The sequence below is a fragment of the Atta colombica genome, unplaced genomic scaffold, assembly GCF_001594045.1.
Source record: "Atta colombica isolate Treedump-2 unplaced genomic scaffold, Acol1.0 scaffold229, whole genome shotgun sequence".
Classification (NCBI taxonomy): domain Eukaryota; kingdom Metazoa; phylum Arthropoda; class Insecta; order Hymenoptera; family Formicidae; genus Atta; species Atta colombica.
The window spans coordinates 373990-388751 of record NW_017259326.1 but is presented as its reverse complement, the minus strand read 5'-3'; the positions used below and the strand labels follow the sequence as shown (position 1 = coordinate 388751).

General features: G+C 32.8%; 1 protein-coding gene across 1 annotated transcript in view; it reads left to right on the top strand.

The window, feature by feature from the left end:
• LOC108688369 overlaps positions 1 to 14762 on the top strand; it is a 135299-nt gene that overhangs the window by 98122 nt on the left and 22415 nt on the right. The window lies entirely within an intron of this gene.

Genomic DNA, 14762 nt, shown 5'->3' with positions numbered 1-14762 from the left:
ATATATATATATATATACATTTAAAATTATACAGGAGTTTTAGGAAAAGTTGTTAGCAAATGGAGTAACTTTTTAATATGAATATAGTAATAATTTATATCAGGAACAGTAGCGATAAAAATTTGTAATTACATCACGATAACAATTTTGCTATGAAAAAATATTATAAGCCAACAATATTTGCTGTGTTGCGTAAAAGTATTATAAACTTGTTAATATAAGTTTTTAAGTTTTGGATATTAATGGCTAATTAAAACATTTAGAAGATAACGGGTTTTTTAAAGACTCAAAATTATTATTCTTACTATCCATAATTAGATATCCATATTAAACTATCTATATAATCAACGCTTAAGAATTTTTATCGTCATTAAAGTTCTATAAGTCTAGATATGAATACGATAAGAACGTGTTACTTATTCAAGAGTATTCAATTTATTAGCAATCCAACTGAATTGCAAGAGAAAGAAGCATTAACGCGAAAGTTAGCCGTCCATTAATCTTTCGACAAGAAAAATATTTTATTCTGGTCGAATATCTCACAAGGCAAATATCCTATTCTATCCTATACGTTTTGAACTTTTCACTCGTGCTTCATGACTACGCGAAAGTACTTACTTCGTGATAAAAGTGGGTAAAAGTGTGAGAAGCTTCTTCCCGTCAATGGTGAATGGCGGAAGGCAAGCGAACATTTGACGTTCGTTCAAATAAAAAGATTTAATCAATAATTATCGATTGTGACGCGACATGATGCGACACGCGAGCCAGCCAATTCTGCGGATGAGATGTTCGTTTTACGCTTTCGCCTGTCGCTCGATATGAAAGCTTTCTCTTCGAAGCATTACCAAAATTATGTTTGCACACACTTCACCTTCGTACCGTGACCTATCGACCGAACCGCCGCGTCGCGCCGCGCCGCGCTTCTCGCCGTGTTTCTCTCTGCTATGCTCGGTCAAGTGGCCGACCAACCTTTACCTCCCGTCTGTAGAGGGTAAAATGACATGAGCACGCACTTGTGCCGCAACTTGTCCCAACTCTTTCAACCCTCTCATAGTTAGGATAATTTTCTTGATTTTGAGGCAAACGACGACGATCTCGAGAATGTACAGAGCAGCCAGATTGAATTTTTTATCCTCCTCGTTAATACTTAGCTCATATTTGACCTAATTTTAACTTCTTTTTCACCTTGTTTTCTTTTCTCTTTCTTCTTTTTTCGGTTGACATAGTTTTTCTTTTTCCGCTACTTTATAGTATACCATATTTTATTATATCATGGACTTTATGCGCTAGTTGCAATGCGCATTATACTTTATAATATATTATACATTGTACTTTTATTATTATACTTTTCGTTGTTATTGCGGTGCGCATCAAAATTTTATTTATATAGCAGCACAATGAATTTCTCATTTAGCTTTCGGGTAATTTGAAGCATTGTTTAATTAACCATTGCGTGATTCGTGTTGCCTTATTTCATTATTTATCTATGACATTATAATATACTCAACAGATGTAAAAATGTACTTGGAACAAAAAATTCTTCTAAATAATTTTTATAGAATATCTTAATGAAATTTCAGTTACTCTGCAATTTGAATTATTTTTAACAACAAAGCTTTTGTATTTATACAAAATGCGAATTAATCTAATTAAGTCGTTTAAACTTAGATTAATCGATGATATATTAATTATTGTTCCAGTTAGAAATCAACATGTTATTGTAATAAAATATTTCAATTTTCGAACTCGGTCAGTAATTATCTCCTCATGTCTATAAGTGCTATTATCGAGTAATTATTATATAGTAAAATAGTATGATTACGGTCAATGATATGATATGCGAATTTAACGGTGTGTTACTTACATGAGACTACATTAGTTAATTAAAATCTAATGCAATTACAACAGGTATACAACCTTGTATGCCTGTTAAGGGAAACGGCTTTGTCAGCAATGATGTTACCAGGAACGTTACACGACAGTACAAAGTCACACCACAACATAGACAAATCTCGTAAACGGGGCCTTATCGCACAGGGTGATCTCCGATCTGTTGCGTTGTCCTAAAGCCGAGAGCTTTCCGATCCCTTTAACTTTCCTGTTTAACGCTTGAGAGGATTGCACATCAGGCTAACCCATGATTTTTCCCTGAAAGTTTCTGCTCATCAGTCAAGATTGATGATGTATATAAAAATAGCAAACATCAAATTTGCATTGCTAAAAATAGTAAATTTTTTCCCGTTCTATCATGGATAAAATAGATTGGATGTTCAGTAAAACTATTGGACGAATTCAACATTTATAACTTAAAAAATGTTTCAACAAAGAAATTATGTTTGTAAGTAATTATCAATATGCTAATTCAGCTAATTCTTCTATAAATGAAAATTGCTAACATAACAAATTTTCTTCATTACATTTTTCATCATATTTTGTTCTGTGATTCATTACACGAATATAAAAACATTAAAAACCGCCGTACTAAAAAGAAAAGTGTGATTATTTCGATCAATCAATAGATTGAGATCCAAGAAAGTACAATTGTATACATCTGTTCACATGAATCTATCCATTTATTTTATTAAATTTTAATGTGATGTGTCTGGAAAGTTAAGCTCATTTGTATCAATTTCAATATTGGTTTTAAAAATGTAACATCACGTTAATTACCTTGTGTTCTCAAGTTTATTATATGTCATCATTGTTATTATCGTTGTTATGACAGTCGTATCCTTTCCCTCACAGGACACTGTAGGTTTTCATGTTTTTCCACCCTTGTAAACTAGTTGTCCTCGTACCCTCGTCGCTTCCACTTAACTAAAAAGCCTTTTAACGAGGCCGACTCCGCGAAAAATGTGCCGTGAGGATGCTACGCAACCGATCAATATCTCGTCACGAGGGCTCAGGATCGAAGCTCTGCTTTTCGCCGGGAATGAGAATTTCTCGACGCCTTACGAAGTACAGAAAATACACGCGTCTCTTCTGATACGGGAACGAGGCTTTTCCGATAATTATTCACCGAGCTATGCCGGCAAATGTAGACGGCATCACAAGGAAAAAAAGATGATGTTATAACGAAGAGAAAAAGACTGATGTTATAATGGTATTTGTATAAAAATAAAGAAAAGTTTTCGTTCTGAAATTTTTTGTTTTTCGATACGTTTGTGTAAAACAGGCTTTTTATAGTAGTAGTTTTTGTAATTTCGCAAAGGGGAGTTGTAAAGTAAAACTGGCCAAGCTGGAAAATCATTGAATGCCGACTGTGGGTGCAGCCCTAAATGTCTCGCTGATGTTTTAGGTGGCGGCCGGCCACATTGCCCGACACGTGAACGACCGCTTTCAACCGTTTTATTGATCATAAGCGGAATTGCACGTCCCTCGGGCCTATTTTTGTACTCTCTGGGGAGAAAGAACGTAAACGATTGCAGAGAGAAAAAATAATATGCTGCAAGCGACAGATTGGAGAAGTTCAAATAATTGGAGAGAAAATTTTCTTAGTGTTGCTTTTACTAAGAAAATTTTTGCCTCGGACTATTAATTAATTTTATTTAAACAGTTGTGTTATATGTAATTTGATATTAATTTCTTACAACAATATAAATTAAATTAAAATTTAACCAAGTTTATTTTTCTATATTTTACATACATCTATACCTTTTTTTTTACTTACATAATCTAAACTTTTGTTTTCCATTACTTTCTTAAAAAAATTTTTTTTTCTCTTTCTCTGTATTCTCTTTCTCTTAATTATTCTGCATACAGCAAAGCAAAAAAATTTATACAAGACATATCATCTAATGCATAAAAGATGATTTCTACTTTATCATGAATTTAACAAAGATATAATAAATGTGTACGCATTTTTATCGTTGTGCCAATAATGTCATTTTTGTACTTGTCTTTTTTTTCTTCTATCATCTCTCTAATAATTATACAACGTTACTTCGAGAAATCGCATTTTTCTTGGAGATAGTCATCTTGGTCCTCGGAATCTTGCAACGCGTTCGTCTTCTCGTTATATTATAATCAATTTGTCTTACGTCATTTCTTTTGATGTTTTTGCTATCACTGTAAACTTATCGGGCCGTTTTGCTACGTCATGAGCAAGCTTTTGTTATCATGATATCTCATTATCCGAGACGAGAAATTAATATCTGATGCCGTCATTATCACGCTCTCGTTACAACGAGATTGTTGTTGCAATGTGAAGTCGACATTCCGGCGCGTCTCTCTGTGACGCAAATAAAATGCGAATAACCTCAAAATTATATTGCTATATGTGTGTATGTGTGTGCGTAGGGTAATAATTCTCGTTGCCTTTTCATAGATAATAATTCAATTTACTTTCATTTTTTTCTCGTAATATAAATGTAATGTATTTCGAGAAAATTTCGTTTAATGCGAGAAACGTAATAACACAACTTTTTATTCTATATTTGAAAAAATTCCAATTGCTTTCATTTAAAGAAATTGCTCGAAACCAATTCCTCTCCAATTTTCGAGTCTCTCCTTAGTCTCTTGTGAAGGTTTCAAGCGAGGCTTGAACGTGTAACGAGGTGCATTTACGCATTTACCTAATGCAATACACGGCCTCTATGCATATAGACATAAATATCGATTGATAGGCTGAGACTCTAACACGCTTGTGACCTCACCTGCCATCTAATCAAGCCATGTCTCGAACATCCCTTACATCCTCTACCTGTCAAGTTGCGCAAAAGACGTCTCCGATATTGACAATTTCTCTTTTATTTTTAAATATGCGTACGGTATTAGAAATTGCAATTATAACAGTGCTAATATTGTGCCGCAGATTGCTTTGAATAGACAGAGAGGAAGAGATAGAAATATCGTTTAATTTTATTATTTAAATAAAAATTAATTAAGAAACATAATATATTATAAAAATAAAATGAAAATTATTGTAGTAAAGTTCGTCTGCATGAAAATAATATTAAAATAAGCTTTGAGAAAAATGAAATATATACAATTCAATTGTATGAATATTTCTTTGTGTCTTTACATAACTCTGTTCTATCTGCAAATAACGGTGCCTAATTCAAGGATCGTTATTTTCGCTCTTCAAATTTTGAATAAAAATAATTCTTATCGAGTGCTGTCTGTTTTTATTGATTTAACAATCTTGTTTGAAGTGGAAATGGTAGCACTACGAATAAGTTAGCTACGTTGTGACACGATTTATTTTGCCCTAAATAGGCTTTAAATCGATTTGTTTCTATCACTGTCGAAATCTTGAAAAAAATCTTCTAAGAAATATTCTTCTTTCGGAAACGAGCTTTACGAGTGGAAGAAACATTTTTCTTTTTTTTTTTGTCAACACATTTGTTTGTTAGTTTCGTGTATTATCGTTGATTCACGATGCATAAAATTATACAATTTAATTATAACGAGAAAGGCGGAATGAAGAATGTGGTTATTATAAAAAAATTGTCAAATTTGGAAGAAGAAATAGAGTTAATTGATAGAAATCAAAGTCGAATGAAAAATACATTATTTTTAGTTTATAGCTTATTACAATTTATATTTAAATATAGGATAAATTTTTAATATTCTATTTATGCGTTTACTTAAATTGTTCTTTATTTTATTCGCGAATAAAATTGCCTTCGTTATTCGTAAATGTCAATTCGTTTTGAAACGCATCAATGTCGTTTCGTCGCATTTTATTTGCGAGAAACACTTGAGAATTTTCCGTCGTTGTCGTCGAGATCCGACGCCGGAACAAGGTTCCGGACGAAATCCCGGAAATCGAGTGCCGCGGAATTATCGGCGGCGGAACCGCTTCCGGGATTCACTTCCGGAATGCACGAGATGGAACACGGATTCGCCGCGCGGCATGACATCCATTTACAGGAATCACCTCCGCAATCAGGCGTGTCAGAAACTCAATTTTTTTGCTGTTGAAAGTTACATTTATTACGGTTAGAAACAATATTACAGCGCTGCATTGCAAAATTTATTCATTTACCGCTTTATTTACTCGTTACAACATTATTAGCAAAGATTCGAATATTATCACGGTGTATTTAATTTATATTGATGCAACTTTTGGAATTACATCGATAATACAAGCTTTATATTTGCATAATTATTAATAATAATTTGAGTGATACACTATAGATATAATTAAAATCGTATTAACAATTTCTATCGATTATAAATTAAATATGTATGATTTCATCTAAAAAATTATAAATGATTTCTACATATATGTTATAGTAATCCATATGATATTTCCAATTATTTTTAATAGTTGTTTTCTCCATCTTCTTTTATATATTTATATATAAATATGTGACACATGTATATACATATGTTATATATTTTTATAATCATTGTAAAGATTGTATGCAAGAGATTTTTGAAGAGTACATAAGCTTAAAGAAGATATCTTTTAAAGTGAATTTTTATGAAAACTAAGTTTTGTACGAAAATATTTTATTTTATATCCGTCATTGTGTAAGGAGAACACAACACACTTTTCTTTTAGTTATATGATAAATATTTTAATAATTATATTTTTTTAATTGATATTGGACATTGATAAAGTAGTTTTCTCGAGGAATTTTAATGGATTTCTAGACAAAATATGTCATTTTGAACGAAGTTTTTTGCGAGTTTCTGATTTCATTGGACATGTATGGTACGTAGCGGTGGATTTCTACGATGTCGCTCACGACGCGACGCCGTCTCGAACGAACGCCTTCCGACGGCGATAGCGCGTCCTACACCTCGCCCCAATGATATTGGCCTCAACAAAATAATGAATAAATTGAGCGTGGTCACAATAAAAATATAATCGTCCGCCGTACGTTCATGATTCACGATTCATTATCCTATTATTGTCAATGGACAGCTAGAAGATAGCTGCCCCCACTGATCTCGCCGTCACCCTTCCTTCACGTACGTATATATACTTCATTTCGCTTTGCATCGTGCGAATCTGGTAGCATTTCGTTGCGTGTAAACTGATAATAAAACCCAACGACCATTCTGTTCCGTAACGAGTTTCATGCATTCGTGCCTCGCTAGTACGTCGAGTTTCATAAATTCGGAAACGCGGTGATGAACAAAGAAAAGATTTTAATTACATTTTATAAAAGAAAATTCATTTATTTAACGAAGATAATTAAAAACAACAACAAAGATCTCGTTACGAGATGCAACGCGGCGATATTCATCGGGATTCTCATAGTACGCACCTTGTCAGTGATAGGAATTTTATAAAACATTTACAAAGTTTTTGACATATGTAAATAAAAGGAATAATTGTGGGGCTTTCATTCGAAATTGCTGCTTTATTTCGACATACATACGGACGGAACCCGATTACACTACCAGCTTTGACAAACGGATATTTAATTTAGCTGTTAATCAAACCGCGCTCTTTCTGACAGAGGAATATACAGATATATTTAAATATGATTTTCAGCGAACAAATTTTCGTCAGAATTTTTGTAACGCTTTTTAATGCAAATAACGATAATATATTACTGAAGTATTTATTTATATACATATTTAATAATTAAATTAATTAAATTACATGAATTAAATTATACTTGTAGCGTATGTTGGATTTCTTATATATTATATATGAAAAATTTTTTACGAAAGTTGATTGCGTGAAAACGAAATATGTTCATTAATCTAGTTAAATCAAACTTGAAATAAATGATCAAAAGTTTAATTTACATTGTCAAATGACACATCTTCTCTCAGGTGAGCGACATGGAATTACATAAATGCGAATTTTATTTTAGTTTGAAGCTAGCATTAATAATAAATTATGGAACTTGTGAAAGTATTCCATGAGAAGAGCGTATAAATTATTTCGCGTATTTTTCGTCACATTGAAATATTCTGCACGGCGATATTTATCATTAAAACAAATTTTATTTTCGCACAGAGAATGTTCCATATTTTATTTTACCTCTTGTAATTTATGTCGCTTCTATAACTCTACAAACCTTGATTTCGGATTTTTTTTTACTCCGAGGGCATCTTCAATCTTCTTTTCAGAAACACTCTTTAGTTCAAAGCCTATGTACCTATTGACACTGTGTATGTACGATCAGGTCTAATTGCGACACGGTACGTGATTCGGAGACGGCCAATCATCGTCGCCCTGAATTACGGAGGGTGCTTAAAGTGCTCGATATCGCGCCGCGCCGTCGGCCATACCGACCACTCCTTAAGGTTGATCAGTCGAGCGTTTGCTTGACAAACGATCGCGCATGTCGCATTCGATAAAAGTTTTGCTCGCGAATTCTTATAACTCGCCAACCAACCCCCAGCGATCTCTTTCTCTCGCGCGACCTTTATACTGCGCTCGGTGAGTCTAATTTAAGACTCATCCGTTCAACCTTTCGACGCTCGAGGTGCTTCGCGGTTTGCTAAGTGGCTTGAATTTCTCTAACTCTCTAATGGAGGAGGGCGATACACACTGTAGAGAGACACGCTATAAACAAGTTCCAGAAATATCCATTATATATCGTTAGGAAACATCGATACTTGTCGTCCTTATGCATGAGCATACCGAAAGGATTAACCTTTATCCAAGAAACGTGTACTCATCAGACTGATTATAAAGTTTAAACAAAAATTACTTTTTAAGGCTTAAAGGAATCCTATAGTCGCCTCTTTTATCGACTAAACTTTTTTATCGACAATAATTTTTACGTCGCAATTTCTTTTTTCTTTTTACAGATTTGAAAATGTTATGTTTCCAGAATTCAATATAGATTAATTTTAGTCTCGACTTAATTTACTCTTTATTCTATTCTAATTCTTAGAATTATAAAATTTTTTTCTTAGAATTTACCGTGAAAATATAATTGTCGTGGGGCAATATTATATTTCGAAGATTTTTTAATGTAAATAATAAAATCCTCTCCCCTTTATTAATAAAACTGTAATAAAGTATAAAATAAGTTTGATTAATTTTACTGAAGTGCATGGTAAAAATCTTTAAAATATTGTATCGTACCACAACTATCATATTTTCAAGGTAAATTTTAAAAGAAAATTCTCTCTGGATAAAAAAAGATAAAAAGTAAGTTAAACCAAAAGATTACAGTTAAATCTACAGTGGTAGAGACGGGTATTAGACATTTAATCGATACGGAAATATGTGCGTGCAATGTGATGTTACAGTAACGTGTAGTGTAGTAATGTGTCAATGACACATAAACCGTACGTGTGTAAGTTCTATTGAATCGATAAACAGACATGACTTTAGGATCTCCTTAATTTCCGAGTTCACGCGAATATTGTCATTTAAGCCTTTGATTTTATAAAAATAAACGTCTGTGCATGCGTATGCAATATATTTTTACGTATGATGTGCCCTTTTCGTATAGAAAAATAAAAACTCTGCAATGTTTGTATTAGAAAAATAGCCCGTCAACGCCTACCTGCCTATATTTTTAAATGCGAAACTCCAGGATTATTATCCATGATATTTACGGATTGCGAGAATTCTGCAGTTCTCCCAGTTTTATAACGCCGGCAAAAACGCGCGGACAAGTCCACGATAAGTTCTTACGATCGGAGTGAACGCAAAACTTTTTATTTTATTTATTCGCGTAATCCGCACACGTTTATGGATCCTCATTGTGGTGGATATTTTACAGGAGTAAAAGACTTATTTGGGTTATCTCGGCTTAACCTCCGAAGTGTGAAGTTCCTCAGTGAATTCCGGAATTATGATGAAGAAGTTGCCGTTAATCCTGACTTTTTGTTTTTTGCGCGATGCGCCATTACTTGATAATTGTTGCAAAAAAGCAAATATGCTGATAATTATTACTTTATAGTACCTTGTGAAAAATTAATTATTTTTTTTAACAAGGAACGAGATGTATTGTTGTGTTAGTAATTTGCATTTTAAGCCGAATAGAAGTTTGATATTATATATACAAAAGCCGTGCATAATAACAATGTTGTTTTTATTTCTTTTTTTTTTTTTTTAAGATATACCTTACTCGGAGCTGCAACTGGGAATTTAGCATTTCTGTAAATGAAAAGTTTTATCATGTCTGCATGAATTCAACAAGCTGAAGTCCGATAACGAAAGGTTCTAGTTTTTGCATATCAAATGGACATATTTCTATGTCTCTTCAAAGCAAGGATCTTTTTATTTGTATGAACTGTGTATTGGTTTTCCTCCAATAAAAGAATCGCGGTATTTACGAGAAAAATATGGTGCGGTAACCCGATTAAAGTGGCGCAAGCAATAGTGACCAATAAACACAATTGTACATAGAGATCGATATTTTGATTCATCATATATCTCTTCTGGAAGAGAGGATTACAAAAAAAAAAAGGGAAATATTCAGTTTCACGTTGCATGCTCGATTTCAGACAACTTTTTTTCATCGCAGAAATATGTTCAGCCTTACTTTTTTCTTTTCACTCTTTTCATTTTGTCAGAAATTTGTTGCCGAACATTTATTCACTTGCTGCTCCTCTTTTATACGACTCTCGACATCATGATTATACGTAAGAAAATCCGCGACGTTGTAATATATTCTCGGAAGGGAAAAGGGAAGAAAAGTGAAACTTCAACTTTTTCACTGAATATTTTATTCTCGATCAATGTCTACTTCCATTAAGTTTGAATGAAATTGAATAATGATCGGATGTTTCACTTTCGAGTCATCAATTTCACGATCAATAGCCTGATGTTAGTCAATTTGATGATTTTTCAGCTTTACATTGGATTTTTAGCGAATTTGAATATTCAAAAAGAGTGAAAAGTTACAACATGATTTTGAATTTAAGATTTAAACAATGAACTCATAGGAGTAATTGATACGTATTCGAAAGTTTTAATATTATTATATCCTTTAAAATTATACGACATAATAATTTCAAAATTACGAAAGGAATTATTATATTTAATTAAAATTTATATACATTGATTATGTACCGAGAGAGGGGAAAAAGAAAAATGAAGGAAAAAGAAAAATGAGGGAAAAACTCCATAAATCTTCGGATCGTGTACGTATTGTGTACGCGATTAATCAAGGATTTCGAATGTTCCACGTCAGGAATCTCGCGTATTCGAATTTATTTGAGTAATACAAGTATTCAAATATCTTCAAACCAATTTCCATGCTTTTCCACGCGCGTGGGAGATATTCCATCTCGCTCCAGATTTCAAGTACATTATCATGTAAATCGTAAGCACGGTCGGTGATCAAACTCGAGAGAAGGAGTTGGACCCCGACTGAGTCGGCGCCATAACGTCAATGAGACGCGGACGAAAATTCGATGGTTTGGTCGTAAAGATTTAAGTACTCTGAAAAAAAGTGAACGCGTGTGTATGCGATTGTTGTAATCGCACTTGCTATACGGAGTGCTCGAGCGTTTTTATGGCGGAACGGATCGCCAATTAACGCGAGTATTATGGACCGGAACGTAATTGAGCGAACAACATTAGTGAATCGATTGTGCAATTGCATTGGCAAGTTTAATCAAGTTTTTTTGTTACGTATTATATCGGTATAAAATAAAAAGCTACTAAAAATAAAAAATTTAATTGCTTGTCACATGTAATTTTATATCAGTCAAGTCAAAAAATGGAACCCAGCCTAGTCTTTTCTCTCTTTCTCTTTTACGATTCTTTTTTTTTATTAAATAATATGCGGGGTTGATACACAATATTTTGCTTTTACTGTATTGCATTGTACTGTAACATTTTCGCTGTTTATAATAGTTAAATTCGATAGAATGCTGAACAAATGTTTACAAATATATGTACCACGCAAATATCGTTATTTTAACTATTACCTTATGTATTATGTGAAATCATAAAATTTGTTATTGTTTTATCATATTGCTATTTACACGTATTTTAATAATTCGTGATCAAAGCAAAATTATGCAGCAATTTTATCCTTACCGAAATATAAGGTATTCCTATCGAACATAGAAATATTATACTGTATTTCAGAAATAGCTCCACTTGCGCATGAAGTGAATGCTATGATGAAGTCAATGCTTATAAATTTCGAAAAAAGCTTTTCTGAAGAGTGAAAAAATCGTTATGTAAAAATATCCAAAGCTAATAAAAGGTCTGCTTTATTTTATTTATTTTATTCGATTATATTGTGATGATTTGCGCGTGCACGAGCAGAAAGCTCAATACATTGCACTGCGAGAGATCTGAAACGGTGCTATATGGACGCTGTACCGACGCATTGAAAAAGGAAAATCATGCGGCGTGTGTCAATGGAATCTTTTTAATTTATTTGTTTTTAAATCTTTTTAATTAAAACACCCTTGCAAATTCTATTGACACACGCCATACGTTAAAAAAAACGTCAAATTCTGGGTGAGTGAGATTCACGATAAATCTCGTTGCGCCTCTCCCGTATTGTGTTGTAAATGTTACTCGCTGCCGCTGTTGCCACCTCGGCAACCGATTCTAGGTTCAATTAGCGTTTCGAATTCGTGCGTGGGCGTGGTGGACACGCGTTGCATTTATGTTGTGCGTTCTGATATTCTTCCTGATAGCTATTCCGATAAATTCCGATAAATCAAATGTGGCTCGACTGACGTAGTTTGCGATTATCAACAATATCATGGTATTTTCCATACTCGCGAGTATCAATTCACATACAACATAAAAGAAAATATGTCCTAAAGATGTCCAGAGGATGTTCTAAAGGGAACGTTCTACATTGAAAAGGAATTTGAAATTAGCCACTAATATTGAGTGAAACCATAAATATTAAATGAACTAATTTCAATCAAATATTCAATTACATAATATAAAATAATTTTATTTTTCTATATATAAATAATAATTATTATTGCTAAATGATTGGTTACATTAGTATGTTTTGTAGTACTTGCTAAATATTTAGAAAAGTAAAATTATTTATGTTTATCAAACATTTGATTGAAATTATTTCACTTGACATTTGATAACCACATTCTTTTTTGAATGATCCTAAGAACACATTCCCAGGAGGTCTCTTTCATAAAGTGTGCAGCGTGGATGAAGATATTATGTTAAAATGTCATGGTATATTCTTGCGCTTGCTAATATCACTATGTTACAATGGGGAGTCTAGTAAACAATTATCATTATTGTTATCTTCTTCTAGTTTTATTCTATTTTTATTTACAACATACAGGTAACGAGAGAGTTTCAGTAGCGCAATGGATGAACATGGAGTTTTTGAATCCTTTGCAAATTTACTGTTGAATAAAATATAATTAACCTATATTTTGCAGGTGCTGAATACAGCTGAGCTATTTCAATTCGCGAAGCGTGATGAGTTTGATTGCACTTTGTGCCACTAAAAACAAAAACCGAAGTTTGATGACGATGATAGCTTTCGCCGCGAATCTCTTTTCCCAGTTCTCACGGTGAAATTCTGGCGAAAATAGTCGCGTTCCCTCGTAAAGGTCGCACATAAAACGAAACGAATGCGTGACAACGTTCCACTAGGTGTTTCATTTCAACCTCGATTCAGATAAATCGTGAAACACTATGATTTCTCATGTTTCATTGCTCGAATCCCATTCCTTGGTTGAGATAAGCGCAACGAGGAAAACGCATTCTTAACATATTTTTATTCTATTTCAAGTGCACGTCAGTCAGGCAAACTGAAAACTGTGAGACTCTTTATAAATGATCGCGCCAGGTTTCGCTGCGGTTCCATTTTTCACACGAGAACAAGACTAGACGTGTATTTTACATTGAGATCGCGAAAAACACATCTCTCTCTTTTTCTCTTCCTTAGTGTGTTTAAGATGCGCTATTCAAAATCGATCATTGTTACGCTTGTAATTTGAATGAGTAACAGATTATACTCTTTCACAGAAATATACCACTCAATTTCGTTTCATTTGGATGTGATATAATCGACATAACATCGCATCATTCGCAAGATAATTGGACCATGCACATTACGTTATTCATCTATATTTCATCGTGGATATAAAATGAATTCATTCATTAGTTATTACGGAAGCCGCTTGTCGGATGCTGCTGTTGAATCTAAAGCCGAATACGCATTTATATACGCGTTGAGCTTTTCAATATTTCAAGTTACTGCATGTACTCGCTAAAATAAGATAAACGGAAACAACACGGATTGTATCATTTATTCAGCAAATTTTTATATTATTTTTTATATTATTCAAAATGATACACGCTTGTTCGCATATGAACACGGAGCGTTCTTATAGGAGAGCTACGGTGTTCCAGAAATAAGTTAATATTGCATCTTTTGATGAAATTCGGTGTTGATCTTTCTCAATTAATTAATATTATATATTCGTTTTATTTTAATTTTCATAAATTTCGATTTTTTTCGAGGAATCAGATAATTAAATATTAAATTAAATATTTTAGACTGCGTTAGACTGCGTCACATTCCGCGAATTATATTATACATTCAGAATTTTATATCGTCTTTTTTTATTTTGTTTTACAGAATGTAACTGAAATAACGTCCACTAATCATACAATATTATTCCTAATAAAAAACTGAGTCGAAAAGTTTTCTATCATTTTACAATTTTCGCAATAGTTAATGAGATATATAATTTCCAAATATTGCCGAATAAATGGATAAAATCGATGTATAAAACAATTTTAAGATATCTTTCCGTTTTTTATGAAATATTTTGAAGATTTTTCTTAAAGAAGAATTCTTAAAAATATCTTAAAGCTGTTTTATATATCACGATTTTAGGCGTTTTATTCATTGAGTAACTAAAATAAT